Raw genomic sequence first — 19228 nt, 5'->3', positions numbered from 1 at the left:
TTAAACACCGTATTATTTTAGGACCCACAGTTTCCAAATATCCTTCCAGCAGAATACCACAGAAAATGTGATATTGAAAACAACACTTTCCCTTAATTTTTAAATGTTCACTCTGCGGTCCCTAAACTTTGTTAGAGCTTTACACATAACCATTATGTAATACCCATTATTACTTCTCTGGAGAAGTAAACAAGGGACTGAAAACAAGATCAAAGTGCAGAAGGAAAGTGTTACCAATTCAGCCACCAGAAAACAACCGCAGCTGAAAGACCAAAGGGAAGTCGAGTTTTATAGAACTGAAAATGTAAGAGAATGTGTTATGTCGGGATGGATGAGAAATTCAGCAAACATGGGTGGTGCTCATGGATGATCGTGGTTGTAGTCCCTCACATCTGGAGAGCACCAGGTTGGAGAAAAATAATTTAGATACTCAGATATCCTAGTCAATCTGAATGCTATTCACATAGTTTTTAGCATCAGAAGTAGGGGGTCCACTTATGTATCACAAAAAAGCAGCATGCTGATTTTCATAAAATTTGCATAAGGTGCTATATGGGTATATATATACTGTGTAAAAATAATTGCTATAATTTAAATAGGAATACAATACATCTTATCATATTGGAGAAGACACTCATAAGTCGGTGCTGTTAGTCTAGCTTTCTATGTGAATGTTTGAGTTAACACATCAATACCCCATATACTTTCCATAAAATAGTTTCAACGTTGTTAAAATCTGTTAATGCAAGCAGTGATAACAAAGATAATATAAAAGGGAACAAAAGAGCAGATGACAATTTAATGACATGCAACCTAAGAACAAAAGTGCTGCAGGAACCAGATATTTTAAAATTCCACACAGAACAGTTTCAGCAGTAAATATTAATAATAATAATAATAATAATAATAATAATAATAATAATAATAAATGTTTTAGTTCTGTCAGGAGAAAGGGTTTAGGCTGCACTCCTAAACACACTTGCATGACAGTGAGTCCCATTGAAATCACAGCACCTTACTTTCAAGTGCTTAGGATTGTGCCATGAAAACATCTTCAGAGAAACCAGGAGCCTTCCTAGAAGGAGAGATCTTAACTCTTTGGCAGAAGACCATTCAGGATGGAGCAAGAGTCCTAAGTCAAGCTGCAATGCTATTCCCATTTAAGTAGAAGTAAGCACTGTTACACTCGCCAGGCTTACTTCAGAGTAGACCTGAATATCCTTGTACTGTCATATTCTTTGATGAAATCTCAAGCTTTCAGAGGATAGATTCTTAAGCAATTCTGTTGGATGTTGTTATGTTGGAGCCATTTGGCATAATCTACAGAACACAGCTGCTAGTTAAAACTACTACTATTGTCAGTGACCGAGGTTCAGCAGTTAAGACTGTGATCCAGAAACCTGATGCACTTGAGCTTACTGAGGTCAGTGAGTTGGTTTATGATTCATATAAAAATAAGGAATTAAAGGTGCAGTCCTTTGAACTCATTGAACGGCCCATGTGAGTGGGGATTCCACTGTTTCAGTTCCCAGCTATTTCCTTGTACAGGAAGTGAGATATAATATTTGACTGTGCATTAAAAAAAAATACTTCAGTGACAGATGATCATTGTTGAAATGCCAGTTAACGTCAATGGGAGTACTTCCATAGAAGTGACCACTGAAGTTTTTCTTCTAATTGCACAAGAACCTAGCTAATACCAGGTCAGTCTACTTGTAAGAACTCTAGATTGTACCTAGTGCTGATCCAAAATTGCTCCTCCAAATTCTCAAAAAGTTATTCCTCTGTGAGAGAAGTTCCCATTTTCCTACCTCATTATTGGGGCACTTTATAATTTCTTTATAATTCAGTGGTTGTGAAGTTATGAGCTTCCTATATTGTTGTGATGGGACTGGAGGTACCATGTCTCTCTCTGTGTGTGTCTTTTTCTTTCCAAGAAACAGTTATTCAGCACACTCCAACCACCCTGGCTGCCCAGGTTTCATGGCTGAAAGAAAGAAGACAATGGAAGAAGTTACCTCAACGTGTCTTCCCTTGTTCTTTAGTTGTAGTGCAAGAATCCAGGAAGGCTGCAGAGTATAGAATAGTGGTGGTAAAATGAAAGGGCGCTCACAGACAACTTTCAGCCACTTGAAAAGTATGGTAAGTATGGAAAAAAACAAAATACTTCAAACCCTGCTCTCCAGGCATAAGAATTTCACCAAAATTTTCTCTACCCTTTAATAATTTGAAAGTGCAAGTTCTGTTTTCACCAATTGATGGAGAATGGTAAAGTTAAAAAGAGTGCAGCACTTCTAGAAAAGAAAAGAAAAGAAAAGAAAAGAAAAGAAAAGAAAAGAAAAGAAAAGAAAAGAAAAGAAAAGAAAAGATGTTTAATAAACCAAAGTATTAGTGAAAGAAAATTAGCATAATCCTTTCATGTGCAAGTTAACTAAATTCAGGAAGCTTTTCATGTGAGAGAACATTCAACAAGATCACACACAGAAATAAAAATTCACAAATTGTAGCACCCCTGCCTACCTTTGCATCCTCCATAAACCCCAAGCACTCCCCAGTGTAGGTGACTTCATGTTTAACATGCCTTTCCCATGATTTCTAAGGATAACTCCAGTACCAGTGGTTGGGGAGCACAAGCAACACAGTACTATTGCTCTCATGTCTTGCTTGTGGGCTGCCCATCTCTTCTCTGGTTGGCTACGTTCTCTGGTTGGATACGTTTGATCTTCTTGCAGTCCATGGGACTCTCAAGAGTCTCCTCCAGCACCATAATTCAAAAACATCAATTCTTCGGCGATCAGCCTTCTTTATGGTCCAGCTCTCACTTCCATACATCACTACTGGGAAAACAATAGCTTTGGCTAATATGGGAACAGAATTCTGGATTCGATGGATCATCAGTCTGATCCAGCAGGGCTTTCTTTATTTTTATATGTGGCTTTGGTATAATTACATCAAGCATCTCATGTACTGTTTTTCAGCAACTGGTGGGCACCCCATTCTTGCCACATGGCTGAAAACCCATCTTTACCGCAAGCCATCCAGTGAATCTGAGTGGAATCCAATGTCGTGCTAAGGTGAATTTACCATCAGCTCACTGATTTTGGCTTCTGCGGTCAAACATCCTCACGCATCCTCCCTCTTATGTACCCTAAATCTGTTTTAGGTGTGCTCTCAACCCTCTGGAGAAGATTTGAGAAGAGCACAGGGTGCACACAATGAGGGAGACCCATTACACAAGCTGAAATCGTCGTGCCGAAGGGGAGTTGCCCACCAGAGACCACAGTCAGATTAGATGTTGCTTCAGCACTAACTAGGCCCCAACTGAGCAGCTTTATTGCTAGCACTGGTGCTTCCTGGCCTGTCATTAGGGTCCTGATCCAAAGCAAGGAATATGGCTTCCTCCTCATGAGTAGCGCTTAGGGATTTCTGGATTTACACAGCCAGAGACACCTCAATTTAAACACGCCACTGTCTGTTTTTCCAGGGTTATGGGGAAAAACTTGGTGGGTCTGAAGTGAGGGGAAGGGTGAGACTAGTCAGAGCACAAATGGTTTTCTTTGCATGGGGCAGGGGCACCTTCTAGGTTGATGGTTTTAGGGTGCTGTCTGTTTCCCATTAAACTGTAAAACCAGAAAAAGCCAGTCCTTTTCTGCTGAAAGTTAGTTGAGGAAGGTGACAAACTGTAGGAATGGGTCAACTTGTGCAGTGACTATAGATGGTTGCCAGTATTCACTTTCATTCAGTCTACTGCATTCATCATACAAGCAAAAAAGACATATTGTTAACAGGATGTGTGCTTATTCTTTTGAGGGAGAGGTATTTACACAGTTCAGAACAAATTGGGATTCATATATTGATGTGTATAACTCCCCTGCTGTAACTCCCCAGCCGTCTTCCTTTTTTACAGCAGCCAAAGGAAAAAACAAAAGAGTGTATCAACTCTTTTCCATACACAGCTTTCCAGGGAGCTTATATGACTCAATTCCAAACTGTATCCCTCCAGGCTTTATAAAGTGTAATATGTAAACAAGTTTGTGGTGGCTATCCATCCAAGGGAGGATAAGGCTGAGAGGATGGACTGAGGAGCAGAATAACTAGGCTGCCAAGCTCTCAGGCTACCCTAGAAGATTTGAAGATGACAGTGATCATTGTGTTGTCACAAACAGCCAAGGAAGCTTAAACTTCAGGAAGTTTCACAAGACCTATTCGAGTTAAGGGACACAGCATTCACACTGTTTTTTCTCAAGTGTTTCTTGCCAAAAGGAAAATGAAGAAAAGAGGCACCCAGATAGCTACAGTGATGTTTAACAGGCTTACTCTAAAAGGGGTTTTGGGCATCCATTTATTTTATCATTATTTTATATCAAAATTCTGGCAAAATACGTATCAGACTAAAGAAGCCTATTGATGTCAGCAGTTCCAGGGATGATGTCTAATTGGGCGATTGGATGTGATTCTGCGAATGAGTCACAGATGTAATTGTTTTGGCTGCACAGGCTTGTCTGTGTTTTCATGTTGTGGTTCATTTAACAACCAAGCCTGAAACTTCCAGACTACTGTTACACAGAAACAGACATGGCTTGCTAGCAACTTGATAGACCTGGCAAAATTTTGCACTTTGAAAAACATAAAATCCAGCTCAATGCCCCAAGAACCAGTGCACTGGGACTTTGTGACACTGCTTTAGAGGAGTAACACAGCCCAGCTGACAGCATTAACACAGTATCATCCATGGATGTGAAAGCACTTCAGAGATGTTTACTTGCAGTATATTTAGGCAATAAATCTAGCTTTTGGTGAGGTGAGGGAATGAGTTCAAATTGAGTTACATTAACATTTGAATGTTTGTGCTCATGTTGCTTTGCCTCCACAGCACCACTCTAACATTTTATCAATGAATTATGGTTACAAGGGGCTGATATAGCCATAAACATCATTAGTTGCTGTCTTGCAACCTCATTAGACTTGTCTTGTATTACAGGAACATAGGAACCATGCGTCAGACCATTGGACCATCTGACTGGCAGTGGTTCTCCCACCTCTGCCCAGAGATGTTGGGGATAAAACCAGGGACTTTCAGATCTGCTCTGTGTCATTCTGATTAAGTCTGTTATTCAGGTACAATTCTGAACTGTTAAATCTGCTCCTCTTCAACCACACTGACTATAAAGGGGATTTAGAAACAGTTTCCCTCTTTTCACACAAGTGGATGAAATTTGCAGGCAAAGAAGCCAGCACAGAGTGGATTAAGCCTAGCAATTTTCAGGCAGATGCATCAGGTAGTTTTCATGCACAGGATCTAAGAAAGAAATGAAAGAAGTTAAAGAAAAGTTCTGACCATTTTTCCCCCCTCTACTATACGCCAGAATTGGATGCAAATTGCAGGTATGGTCATTTCTTCCGAGGTTCCCCTCAGGAGCCTTTTACAAAGCAGATCTTACATTTCAGAAAGGCAGATGCAGCAATTCTCCTGGAAGGATAGACTTTATCATTTTGCAATGGGAAGATAGAAATTATGTTCCTTCCCCTAGGTTTCTTTTTGTTTTGTTGGGGCAGGGGGTGGCGGCAATCAGTATCAAAAAGGGGACATAAGGGAGATGCCCCTCAGCAAGCAACCTGCCAAAGGTAAGAGAAACAGGTCCAAGGGCTACCATTCAATTCAGTGTACGAAAAAAAATTGGAAAAATCACAATTTATTTCTCAGCACCCTACCTTTCCAGGAAATACCCACTATAAAGGAAAAGAGAAAGAATTTTTTTTTTTAATTCTTTGTTAGTAAAAATAACAATTGGGAAAGAAGCACACCATTGTGATAATCTAGCTCCATTGCTTATGCCCTATTCTTACAACGAAAACCACATGAAGAGCAGCTCTGTTTATTTATTTCATCTTTTTCCTGCCCCCAAATCACTGTGATTGGAGTGGCCTTGGAAAATAATTCACTGTGATTAAAAGATAGACCTGCTCATCGAAACAAAATATTCCTCCCCCCCTACTTCCATTTCCTTTCTACCCCATCCATTCTCAGCTTTGGGCATTTCCTGACTTAAGTTTAGCTTCATTTCTCAGGCAGGGTGGTGAGGAAAGCTGTGCTTTTAGCTAGATAAACCTAGGCTGAAGAGAGACTTGGAAGCTTACAGGGTCCCTGTTCCTCCTCAAGATGCCTTGTTAATGGAGTGATCCAACTCAGGAACATGAGGTCATGACTCAAATCATCCTTGTTCTCCTCATTATCCAGGTCATGCACAGAGGTGACAGTCCATTGCCCAAACTGAATTATTATGGAGATTGGGAACATCAATAGCAGACTTCAAATGATTTTTGGGCAGGGGCAGCTTATTATGCTGCTGTTTCTAAAATCCCCATCATATTGAGTGTATAAAAGTGCCATCCTTCTGCAAGCCCAGGCAGTGTAAAGCTTGTTCTAGAAGTGCAGGCCTTTTCTTATAGCACAGCAGCAGCACTGAACTCATCGCTCAGAGTTTTCTGTAGGGTTCTAGTCAACATGGATTAACACTTTTGGGACTAACTAACTACTTGTTCCCTTTGTACTTGGAACAAATCTTTGCACAAATCCTCTTTCTCCAACAAAATGCCCAATTACTTCAGGATAGTGTGACAATGCAGGCATGCTGAAATTTCCCTGCACAAATATACTGCGGCTTTCAGCTTCACCCCTTCATGTCGCAATGGAAGCTCATTAATCATACAGATTTCAAAGCACCATCCACACTTTATATTTCCTGTCAATCTGGACAGCTAGGGCCAAGAACACCTTGGTCTGCCTTCCAGCCTGCAATCAATTAAAGACACACTACCTGCTGGGAAGTGCAGTCCTGGGAATATTGGGCCAGAGACAATTCTCACTATGTTCAGCAAGAATTACACCCGGGGCAACTAATCTGGTAACCTCCAGATGTTGGAGAAGGTCCATAACTGGCAGAGCATCTGCCTTGCAAGCAGAAGGTCTCATGTTTACCTTCTTGCAGGATCACCTTTCTCCACATGTTCCCGCTCAACGACCTCAATCTGCAGAGCTGGCACTGTTACAGGTGCTACGTAACACTTGTAAGAAATGGACCTTTTAGTGTGAGAGCTCTTACACTTTGAAACTCCCTGCTTATTGGTATCAGGCAGGAGCCTGCAGGGTACTCTTTTCAGCACCTGCTTAATTCCCCCCCCCCCAGCAAGTCTATCCAGGCACACAGATGTTGACCTTTCAATTTCATTGAAACATGCAGAGGGGTGGACTAGATGATTCTTGCGGTCCCTTCCAGCTCTAAGAGTCTATTATTCTTTTTAGTCTACTGTTTATTCTAATTACCCTTTAAATGTTTTAAATGACACGTTTTTGTTGATAATTTTAATAGTTCTTGGAAAACATTTGGACGCTGTATTGCAATCAGGCGGAAATTATAATTTTGTTAAATAAAGGAAAATAAATAAATCCCAAGCACCTCCAGTTAGGGTTGGGAAGGACTCTTGCCTAAATCATGTGCATCGCACCCACAGCCATGGTAATGAGTCACTTTCCTTTTCTGCTTGATAGGAAGGAGAGTGTTTGCTGCCGTACAAATTCTCTCTCGTCCTGGAATTTGGGCCCCATTGAGAGAAAGAAGGTGGAACAACACGGCTGTTTATTTGCATGCACTTCCTTATTTGGTAATATTACCCGTCATTTCTTGGCTGCAAGATCAGACAGACAGCACCACAAACTGCCACACCTAATGTCTCTGAAGCAATCCATCTGCTTCCGCAGCATTAGATGTTGTTCAATTTCCCCCACTGAGTCACTTCCTTTTTGCTGAGGGAGCTTTGTGCTGGCTTTTGCACTTGTATCCCTTGGCTGCGTAAATTCCGAAGTCATCAGGCATAGGTGAAGTGTTCATTTGGAGCCATTCTCTAGGGTATGCCAAGTGGATGATGGATTCATCCACATTCATCCATATGGGTGGTGGGACTCTGGTGTGCCTTTGTGCATCATGTGTACCTTATCAGTATCACCCTTTCATCCTGTTCTTGCAGGGATCGGTATGGGACACCTGTGGTCAGTGCAGATGGGTGATGATGCTTACCTGTCCTGCCACTGGTGTCTCCGCACTTACCAGGAGGAAGAGGGGGCAAGGCAGTGGGGAGGTAGATACACTGCAAATGCACAGGCAGGAGAGTATGGGGTTTGCACACTACTGTCCATAATGCATCTTGCAATGTCATATGATAACCCTCCTTAGGCAATAACCTATGGAATTTGTTTCCACAAGGTGTGATGCAGGCCACCAACTCATATGTTGCTAAGTAATTATTCTCTCTCTTGCAGGTTTGGGTTTTATGTTTCTGGGGCTTTCTTTTGAAATCCGGTTATCCAGTCTTCAAATCTCACACCCCTAGGGACCTGTTTGGTGCCTGCACAATGGGGCAATTATGGGCTGAGCTGCCTGCCCATTTCAAGATGTGAAATTTGTGGTGCTTAAATGGAATAGTCCTGCCCCACATCATACCTACTTTGTTTGGGAGGGGGCACTTTGGAAGCTTAATGTTAAAATTCATGAAGGCAGAAGAAACTCATATATTAGTATGCCAATACCAATACCACAGTATAAGAAGAACTATTGTACCAGAGGAAGCTCAAGTACCCTTGTCAAAACTATGCCTGGAGACAGACGTAAAAGTTTATTCCCCCATTACATTGGGGCAACTCCCATCATCCCTGATCATTGCCCGTGGTGGCTGGAACTTATAGGAGTTGTGGTCCAGAAACATCTGGACCATGGTGGCTGGGACTCATAGGAGTTGTGGTCCAGAAACATCTGGAGGGCCAGTGTTTGCACATCACTGCATTTTATTTTTCAGAGCTTCTTAAGATCAGGAGAAACCTTGACGTTTGTGGCCTGGAACTCTGTCCACTTCCTTGACCCATATGCCTATTTAGTGCTTTGTCAGCAGAAGTCATGTTCTAGACCTCCATCTAAGGCCTAGAAACCCCATATAAATAATGCCACCTAAACTTTTGAACCTGAACTAGATGTTTTTACCTTGAAGACACTGCCTTGGCTCCATGGTGCTTGCTTCCAAAAATAACGTCCCATGTGTCTGCCTCAGCAAGCAAAATGTGTGATGACATAGCTCAAAGTATGAAATAGTCTGTGACTGCATCTCAGCTAGACATCCCCTATCCTTTATCAGATCATCTTTCATCATCTCTCCTGCCTCTGTCTCCTCCCTTCCTCTTTGTCTCTGACTCCTACTGTTCATTGTTCTTTGAGATGAGTCCAGACAAGAATCTCTTTTTGAGAAAGTTCAATTTCCAGATACCAATTAGGATTGGGGGGTGGTAGGGATCCAGCAGAGCCTATTTCTGGCATGAGCTAAATGAAAAACTCAGGGCAAGTGCTCTGTCATGCACAAAAGGATTGGAAATCCAGGACAGTGTTCAGTAGGACAAATAGACATATTATTGTTTGAAGTCAAGCTGGTGAAAATCATTTGTCCCACACACTAACCTAAAGCTTTCGCTGAAGCAATTTAAGGTTTGCAGCATTTCATATTAAAGTCAACTGTGTGCTAGATGCTGGAGCATGTTGCTACTAGTCAGTTTGCTGCTTTCTGCACCATTTATCAAGTTCCTGTTGAACCGTGGAGTACTGGGTGTAAATTGGTTCTTCAGGAGAAGAAGATATAATGAGACTTCTGCTGAAGGAGACCAAAGGCCTTTCTAGTCCATCTCTCTCTCTCTCTCTCTCTCTCTCTCTCTCTCTCTCTCTCTCTCTCTCTCTGTGTGTGTGTGTGTAAACAATAGCAAGTCAAATCCAACTGGGAAATTCATAAATTCTGTCGGATTATTCACAACAGGAGATATGCATAAAGACTTAAGAAGATCTTGCTGAATCATGCAAAAGCCCATTTAGTCCAGCATCCTGTTCTGTCAATGGCTAAACAGTGGCAGATTCTTGCCATAACATTACAGGGCCACTGAAAGAATTGCATTGGCTGTCAATTAGCTACTAAGATATTATTATTATTATTATTATTATTATTATTATTAATAATAATACCCTGCCCATCTGTCTGGGTTTCCCCAGCCATTCTGGACAGCTCCCAACATAATATTAAAAACACTATAAAACATCAAACGTTAAAAACTTTCCTAAACAGGGCTGCCTTAGATGTCTTTAATAATAATAATAATAATAATAATAATAATAATAATAATAATAATAATAATAATTTGTTTCATTTCTATACCACTTTATATTTTTAAGAAAAATCTCAAAGCGGTTTACAGAATATTAAAGCATCAATAAAACAATCTGAAGAAAGTCAGATATAGAGTATAGAGTCAAAGCAACATAATTAACAGAAAACTAAAATATTATCTTAAAGATTTCAAAATCTTTCAAAATAAAACATTACAGAATACATATTTAGCAAAACAAAGTTAACAAAAAATATTAAACATTTTAAAAAAAATCTAAGTGAAGTCAAATATAAAATGCACATTTAAAACAGCACAATTAACAAGAGAATAAAATATTATCATAAGCATGACATGGCTGTTTGGTGGGCACAAAAAGATGGGGCAAAAGAATCCAATAGTTAGGGTTTCTAAAAGTCAGATGGTTGTTTATTTCCTTAACATCTGATCGGAGGGCGTTCCACAGGGCAGGTGCCACAACTGAGAATGCCCTCAGCCTGGTTCCCTGCAATCTCACTTCTCACAGTGAGAGAACCAGCAGAAGACCCTCGGAGCTGGTTTTCAGTGTCCGGGCTGAATGATGGGGGCGGAGATGCTCCTTCAGGTATACTGGGTCAAGGCTGTTTAGGGCTTTAAAGGTCAGCACTTTGAATTGTGCTCAGAAAGGTACTGGGAGCCAATGGAGGTCTTTCAGGACCAGTGTTATATGGTCTTGGTTATATGTTCAATTTGCTGGTGCTGGACTTCAAAGCTCTATAAGGCTTGGGATAAGGATACCTAAAAGATAGTCTCACCCCTTACATACCCACTTGATCACTTCACTCTGTAGCTCCTGCAGATTCCAGCTCCCCGGGAGGTCCTTTCTGTACGAAAAAAATAATACCTGTAAGCCCCAAAACTTTGAAAGTCAGGTGGCTTTAACAAAATGTAAGGAAACCAATGTAATTCTTCCCCTGCCTGTTCAGATCAGCATCTCCTTCCATAAATGGTTTCAGCAGCAGTAGCAAACCCCTTCATTCTCTTCATTCTAATGTTGCTGCCTTTCAAATGGAGATCAAAAGTTTGTCATCGCTTGAAACTGGCCAGCATGGAAAGGCTATGCTTGATTCAGCAGCACAGGTGACGTCAATCTGTGTCATGTAAAGGGCAGTGGCTTCCTAATTGCTCTTTGTTTAACGGAGATAATAGACAGGTGCTTGGGTGATGCCTAAACTTTCACATAGAAGATTTAGAACTTAACACAGTCATTCTCAGTCTTACGTTTTCATAGTTAGCTACACTCTTATGTTGCTCACGTTTATTTCAATGGGGAATGCAAAGGAAAATCTTCCTAGTCAGTTGTGTCCACATGCACACGGCAAATTAGTCTGTTCCCAATCTAAGTTACTTTCACATTTGATCACCCATAAGTCCATTTCCATATTAATCTTCATTTTTTAAAAAAATAAGTCTGCATGAGAACTTGCATTTATATTCACAATTTGAGTGTATTTTCTTTCAAAATACACATCTGTTTCCTTCTTTGTTTGTTTCTGAGCTGGGAAGTACATCAGGACATTTGGGAAATGTAGAAGCTATTACATAATTTAGCCCTAGCCCACATATTAGTCCAGGAGATGCAAAACAGGTAAGTTCATTTCAGAATTGCAAAGATTGAATTTCTTACACATCATGTATATCTCTGTGTGAGTGAGCGAGTACACACACACACACACACACACACACACGTATACAAAAGGCTTGTGTCCCTTCTCCTCTAACCCCCAGCTACTTACCTTTGATAGCAAATGTTCCCGAATATGTGAGCTGCAGCTACTCTATAATTAATTCAAACAGATCTATTGTAAGATTAAACGTACTTATGTTTAAAACACACCTCTTTAACAGCTGCAGAGGTTCAGCTATTGCAGAGTAAATGAACAGCAGGCAGAGAAATGCTCAGACAGTTATCTATCTGGCACATATTTAAGAAGAGCAAGGGGATATTTTCTCAGGTACAGCACCTTTACTTTATCACATACAATCTGATGACTTTCCTGTCTCCATATGGAGATGGTACAATGACATGCTCTATACATGAAAAACTTCACCACCATTAGCAAGACAAATGTTAACATCTCTTCTGGGCTGAATGCCCGCTAAATATCCAAATATGCCTCTTTCCTAATGAAGGTTCTGAAGCTTTGATATATCCTTTCAAATCTCTGGTAATAAATTCGCAAGCTTACTTTCTAGAATCAGTTTCTCTAATTCTATTTCAGGCCATGTGCCGTGCACAATTCATAATCAATTGCAAAGGATTAGACCCGAGGCTCACTTAATAGGGAGACCTTAATAGGGCAGATGGCAAAACAGTCTGTGGCAAAAGTGGGTCTGGTGGGCTGTTTGGAAAATTGATTTTGTTCAAATGCTGCAGTTATTATGCTTGGGAACCTCTATGCAAATTTCACACACTGAACTCCCTTCTTCAGTCAAACATTTCACAGCTGAGGATACGGACTTGCTTACAATATTGCAATACTCACACTGCCCAAGGTGAACTCATTGTTATCCCTTCTGAAGGATGCCTTATGTCAGGGACAGGCAAACTGTAGTCCTCCAAATGTTGCTGAACTACAACTCTAATCTCCTCTCACCATTAGCCATGCTGAGCCCTAGGTTAGCCAACTCTTCATTTGCTTTGGGGCTGGCCAATGAACCCTAGGCAGTGAGAGATTTTACTTTCTTGGGCTCCATGATCACTGCAGATGGTGACAACACCACAAAATTAAAAAACGCCTGCTCCTTGGGAGAAAAGCAATGACAAACCTAGACAGCATCTTAAAAAGCAGAGATATCACCTTGCCAACAAAGGCCCATATAGTTAAAGCTATGGTTTTCCCAGTAGTGATGTATGGAAGTGAGAGCTGGACCATAAAGAAGCCAAAGAATTGATGCTTTGAATAATGGTGCTGGAGGAGACTCTTGAGAGTCCCGTGGACTGCAAGAAGATCAAACCTCTCCATTCTTATGGAAATCAGCCCTGAGTGCTCACTGGAAGGACAGATCCTGAAGCTGAGACTCCAATACTTCGGCCACCTCATGAGAAGAGAAGACTCCCTGGAAAAGACCCTGATGTTGGGAAAGATGGAGGGCACAAGGAGAAGGGGACGACAGAGGACAAGATGGTTGGACAGTGTTCTCAAAGCTACTAACATGAGTTTGACCAAACTGCAGGAGGCAGTGGAAGACAGGAGTGCCTGGTGTGCTCTGGTCCATGGGGTCACAAAGAGTCGGACATGACTAAACGACTAAACAACAACAATGAACCCTATTCCAGATGCCATTGGACAAAAGCTCCCATCATCTCAGACCGTTGACCATGTTGACGGGGGCTGATGGGAAGTGTAGTCCCTAACATTTTGCTGTGGTCCCAGTTGTAAAGTATATGATGCACATTCCACATAGTGTCAACATGGAAGGTCAAGGATAAGAAGTGTGCAGAACAAAATATTCTTGTGAATCAACATACTTGGTTGAGTAAAAAATGTGCTACTAGGCAAATGATTCAAATGGAGATGAATTTTTATAATGCAGGGGATGTGTAAAACCCTCCTGATAAATGCCAGTAATTTTACTGAAATGCTTCAGTGTTTTCTTCTGAATTCCACAGTTGATTTGCCTGAGGGAGAAACCTCCCAATTAGCTTGCTACTTATTATTTTAAATCACACTTTTCCTCCATGATGAAATTCAAAGTGACACACAAGGTGGAGGCGTGGGGGAGGGGGGTCTCCTATCCAGGTACAAACCAGACCCAGACATGCTTAGCTTTAGCTAAAGCTGCTACATCATCTGCCTTCAGACGATACCTCTTAGGCTGCTTTAATATATTTTCAGACATTAAAACAAGATTTACTGATATCGTGAGAGAACAGGATTGCAGCTGTGGGTCTACCTATTTCTGTAGAGTGTGAGAACAAGCCCTATGTGCTTACAAGTGATGCATGCAAAGGCCTGAGGAGTACCCTGCAAAAAAAGAAGGTCCCCAATCATGCAGACACAGCTATACACACATACTGCTTGTATGGAAAGAGATGTAGCTCAGTGGTAGAGCATCTGTCTTGCATGTGGAAGGTCCCAGGTTCAATCATCTGCCTCTCTGGGTAGGGCTGGGAGAGACTTCTGCTTGAAACCCTGGAGAGCCGCTGTCACTCATTGTAGGCAATATTGAACTAGATAGACCAATGATCTGACTTGGCATAGAGCAGCTTCCTATATTCCCTATGTGCACATAGGGCTTCTCTGCATGCACACTCAAATACATGGGGGAGTGAGAGTGAAACTTCACCACGAGCCCCATCGCCAATACCACACATGCTGCTGGCCATACCTCCTTGATGTATATGCATTCTGTGCAGTGTCTGCAAAGGGACATCCAATGTACCCATGCAGCTCCTCTGTATGATCAGAGGTTCGATTATATGAAGCTCCTCTGCATGTCTAGCTATAGGTGTTCCTTTGGAGACATTGTGCTGAACATCACTGAAACAGGGCCATCTCTGTTTGTGATGTCTGGGGCGTGGGCCAGCAGCTAATTGTCCTTCTCAGTGCATTTAGAGTACACATGGAGAGGATGCGGATCTGCTGAGAAATTAAATTGAATGCAACCACATGTAGGGAGTGGGTGCCACAGCTCCGCCCCACCCCCCCATTCTGCAAAGCTAATTCTGAAAAAGACACAGTGCTAAGCTAAACCTTTACGAGACTGACAAGAGTTAACTGTCGTCACCAGTCTCATCGTAAATCTTGCATAATCCAAGCCAGACTCTGCTCCATACTGGAGTACTGGATGGAACTTGGGTCAGCGCTCCTTGTGTCCCCGTTGATTTACTCCCACACTTTTGAAAAGCGTTCAACATTTGCTACTGCTTTGCTGCTTCCGTGCATACATGCAGCCAAAAGAAAATGTTAAGTGCTCTGATAATGAGATGTTTCCTTGCAGGCATTAAAAAAAAAAAAAAAAAAAAAACCCCACCACGCAGCACATAGCTGTTTTTGCAAACTGACACTTTCCAAAGTTTCTGTCTCTTTCTGCATCACATCATTTGCAAGCAGTGATCGTTGTGAGTGCCAAGTGCCACGCAGCTGGGCAGCCTGTCCACTCCTTGGCAGATCCCTCTCCAGAGAGGTGGAAGAGGCATGCACAACAGCTGGGGAAAGGGGGACCCGTGCCAGAGCAGCAATGAAAGCAGGGTTGGCCAGAACACAACCTTGAGAACTATCCTGTTTTGTTAATGGCCTTGCAGCCATGAAAGAGAATGAAGTGGTGACTTTTCCTGAGCACACCTTCCTCTGGTTTTGGTTTCCTCTCATCCTGTTCCATCTGCCAGAGTATAAACAACTCCCATCTTTCTCTCACAGTGGGGAGGACGGAAGCACAGGTAGCAGAACCAGCTTTGACAAATTTTCAGGGGTGTGGGAGAACCTTAGCTCAGTAGCAGAGGACATCGTTTTCATGCAGAAGGCCCTAGATTCACTTCTTGGCATCTCTAGTTACCTAGTGAAGTTGAATGTTGGAAGATTTGGAAGTGGAGTTTCTTCTTTACACAGCACGGAGTTCATTCCCACAGGGTGTGGTGATGGCTACCAACTTGGATGGCTTTAAAGGATAATGGGGGGGGGGTCACAGAAGACAGGGCTATCAGATGCTGCTAGCCATGATAACTAAGTCCACTGTCAGTGGTAGCATGGCTCCGAATAGCAGTTGATGGGAATCAAAAGTGTGTTTGGTTGGGGGTGTCATTCAGGACATGCCCCACTGGGCTGCGAATGGGCATCTGTTTGCCCACCGAGAGAACAGGATAGTGAATTATATGGGCCTTTTAGCAGGGTAGAACTAGGCAGCAAGATGGGAAAGGCCTTTTCCCAGTATCATGAAGAGCGGCTAGCAGGTCTAGGTAAGCAACACTGGACTACAGGAAGGGACCTTGTAGAAGGAAGCTTCCTATGCAGCTGCTGGGCTATTAAAGGCAGGGCAGTTGGAGATATTTTGATCCCCGGGAAGAGTAGAAAAGCTTTATTCTATTTGGGTACTCAAATGAGTTGGGTGGGGGGCAGGCTGACCTGAGACTGAGAAGTAGAAGAGTCTAGTAGTAGAAAGGTACTTTTGAATTTTTTTATTATAATCTCAGAATGCTTTACTAATATTCATATATAACTGTAATGTATATCTGTAATACTTTGTATATATTAAATAAAATGTGTAATTTAGTACCTTTAGGACAGGGGTCGGCAACCTGCGGCTCCGGAGCCGCATGCGGCTCTTTAACGCCTTTGCCGCGGCTCCGGGGCGGAGGCGAGGGGAGGAGGCGCATTTTCCGCAAAGCCATTTCCTAGCTAGAGAGGAGAGGGGGTTGCGGGCTAACCCCTCCCACACACCACTCGCGGGGGCTGGCCTTTTGCCCCCGCGAGAACAGGGGAATCCCTGGGCGTGCCTGCAACCCTGCCCGCCAATCGGCGGGGCCAGGGAGGCGTGGCCTAGCCCATTTAAGGCCAGGCACGACCGGGGACCGCCCTCTTTGCCCCGTTCCAGCTCGCACCCTCTCCCTTCCTTCCCCTCGCGGTGTGTGGGATTCCACTCCCGGCAGTCCTTCTCTGCCGTCCTCGCTGCTTTCCTCCCCCCCCCCCCGCTTTTCTCCCTCTCTAGCCTCCTCTAGGCGTGGGTTGAAGCTGCGGCGGCCATTTCTTTAAAGGGCATCGATAAGGGAAAATCATCGGCGCCATCTTTGTGGGCGCACGTGGGAGTCGCGGGAGCGGCCATTTTGGTTGAGGGCTGTAAGCAGGCTGCATTGAAAGGGGGCATGTAAGCTGGTCACTGTTTTGAAGGGGAGTGAAGAACACACACTCAAAAAAAGGTAACTTGTTAATTTAACGTTTATTTCTATGAGGAGGAGTAATTCTGAGGGGTCAAACAAAAAAATAATAATAAAGTGTCAAAAAAGTTATTTTTATAATGACGAGGATGACATTGGGCCCTCATTATTAATTATTATTTACATCAGGCACTGATTATGATTTATGGTACACTGGGGCCCTGATTAATTTTCTATGGCATTTTGGGGCATTGATTATTGGGCATAGCAAATTTTGCTATGGGGCCCTCTGATTTCTAATTACGTCCCTCTTTTGGACCCCCGGTAGGCCAGCCATGGATAAAGGCAAGAAAAGAAAAATTTCTGAAGAAAACAGAATGTTTAATGATACATGGACAGAATCATTTGCCTTCTCTACTGACAAGACTGGTTTACCAGTATGCTTAATATGTGGTGAGAAATTTGCAAACAACAAAAAGTCAAATATTGCAAGACATTTCCAGAATAAACACACAGCCTTTGCTGAAAAATATCCAGATGGAGATGAGAGACGAAAAGCCATTGCAGAACTTATGAGGAAGGTTGATAGGAGCAAAAATAATTTCAAGAATTGGGTGAAGTCTGCAAATTCCACAACATATGCTAGTTTGGTAGCCGCTCAGGAAATAGTCAAGCACGGTAAGCCGTTCACAGTGTTATCTTTGTTTTAAATGTCGCAATGGTTTTGCGGCTCCCAGTTGTTGTTTTTTCTTCGGAAATGGGTCCAAGTGGCTCTTTTTGTCTTAAAGGTTGCAGACCCCTGCTTTAGGATATAAAGAAGGAAGCAAATGGCTGAAGTGCCAAACAGGAACAGCAGAGGAGTCTCCAAACTAGCATTTCCTCAAGCCTTCTCATATTAAGCACCCTTGATCATCACTCTTGTAATGTCAAACGCTGCAGGTCAACGCTGACAGGTGGACAGGGCTGCTGTCCTTTCAATCATCCAAAGTTACAATGATGTTAGGTGACCTGTTTTGCCTTTGCCTGCATGATTTGAAATCCTAGGTTCTAAGTGAAGAAGGCTTAAAGGAGGGATGGGGGAGACCTGAAGTTCTTAAAGGACTTGGGTGGGAGTTATGGTTTTTATCAAAGTGATCCATTGCTGACGGGCAAGGAAATACACGAGACATCTTAACAATGTGTAGAGAAGCTCCAGTAGCCTCTTCTCCCTTGCACAGTGTTCTCAAGAGAGTTTGGTTTTTATCACAAAAGGAATGGAAGGGAAAGACAAGCTATGCAGCCCCTGTCCCTTACCCCCAACCACCCTCCCTACCAGAATCCCACATCCATATTTACTAGGAATGTACACACACACAGAGAGAGAGATTTGGACCTTGATGAGACAGTTCGGATCAACCATGACTTAGGTAAATCATGGGCTGATTTGGTCTGGCCTGGATCCAGGCTGGAATGGATTTGAAAGCCAGTCCTAAAGTTTAATTGGTGTGGTCTAGAGGTAGGGAGGGGAAGGAGCCACTGCATCCCCTTCTCCTTTGCACTGCTGAAGAAGACCCTGCCAAGGCTGCCTGCTTCCAAGGCTAACTCAATTCAATTTGGCCAATGCCCAAATTTGCCTGATTTGGTTCAAGGTTTGGTTGGATCCAGTGTACAGCCCTAATATTGACCCCACAGACAAGCTAACTCCATGTAGTTAAAAGCAGAGCATGTATTCTCTTCCCTATGTGGCAGAGAAACTGGGTGGACCATTTCGTTGAATTTCCCCATGGGCAGAAGAACTCTCCAACAGGTACTTTCTCTAGCAGGGTGAGAAAATTTCCTCAAAACTGAGAACTCTCCAAATGAGATTCTCAAATAAAGGGAGCATTCTAGCTGCATTCCACTGAACCTTTGCAGGTATCACATGAAGGCTGAAAGATGAGGGAGGGTGGCATGCACACAGACATTGGGGCAGGAGCAGCAAACATGCTCCCATGCACCCCTCCAGTTTGTTCCCTTGTAGGTTCTTTTGAATGCCCAATGAGGGCTTTGATGTTGCACTTATCAGGTAATAATGTGAGCATCACTCAACATTTTTTAAATGATAGGCTGCTTTGGAAAGCTGTGTCTGTAGATAAACCTTTGCCTGCAAATGTTTTAAGGAGTAAGTACTGTGTAAGAGCAAAGAGAAGATGCATCTTCTTTCC

The 19228-nt window shown here is 42.6% G+C and overlaps 1 long non-coding RNA gene across 1 annotated transcript; it reads left to right on the top strand.

Moving 5' to 3' along the window:
* Nucleotides 1-16732: 16732 nt before the first annotated feature.
* Nucleotides 16733-17723, top strand: LOC144327436 (uncharacterized). The gene is made up of 2 exons (XR_013392483.1): nucleotides 16733-17087; nucleotides 17374-17723. It is a non-coding gene; the product is annotated as an uncharacterized LOC144327436 (long non-coding RNA).
* The last annotated feature ends 1505 nt before the right edge of the window (nucleotides 17724-19228 follow it).

Source organism: Podarcis muralis, chromosome 1 (assembly GCF_964188315.1).
Source record: "Podarcis muralis chromosome 1, rPodMur119.hap1.1, whole genome shotgun sequence".
NCBI lineage: Eukaryota > Metazoa > Chordata > Lepidosauria > Squamata > Lacertidae > Podarcis > Podarcis muralis.
Note: the sequence above shows the minus strand (reverse complement) of the source record. Positions and strands in the feature narration are given on the sequence as shown.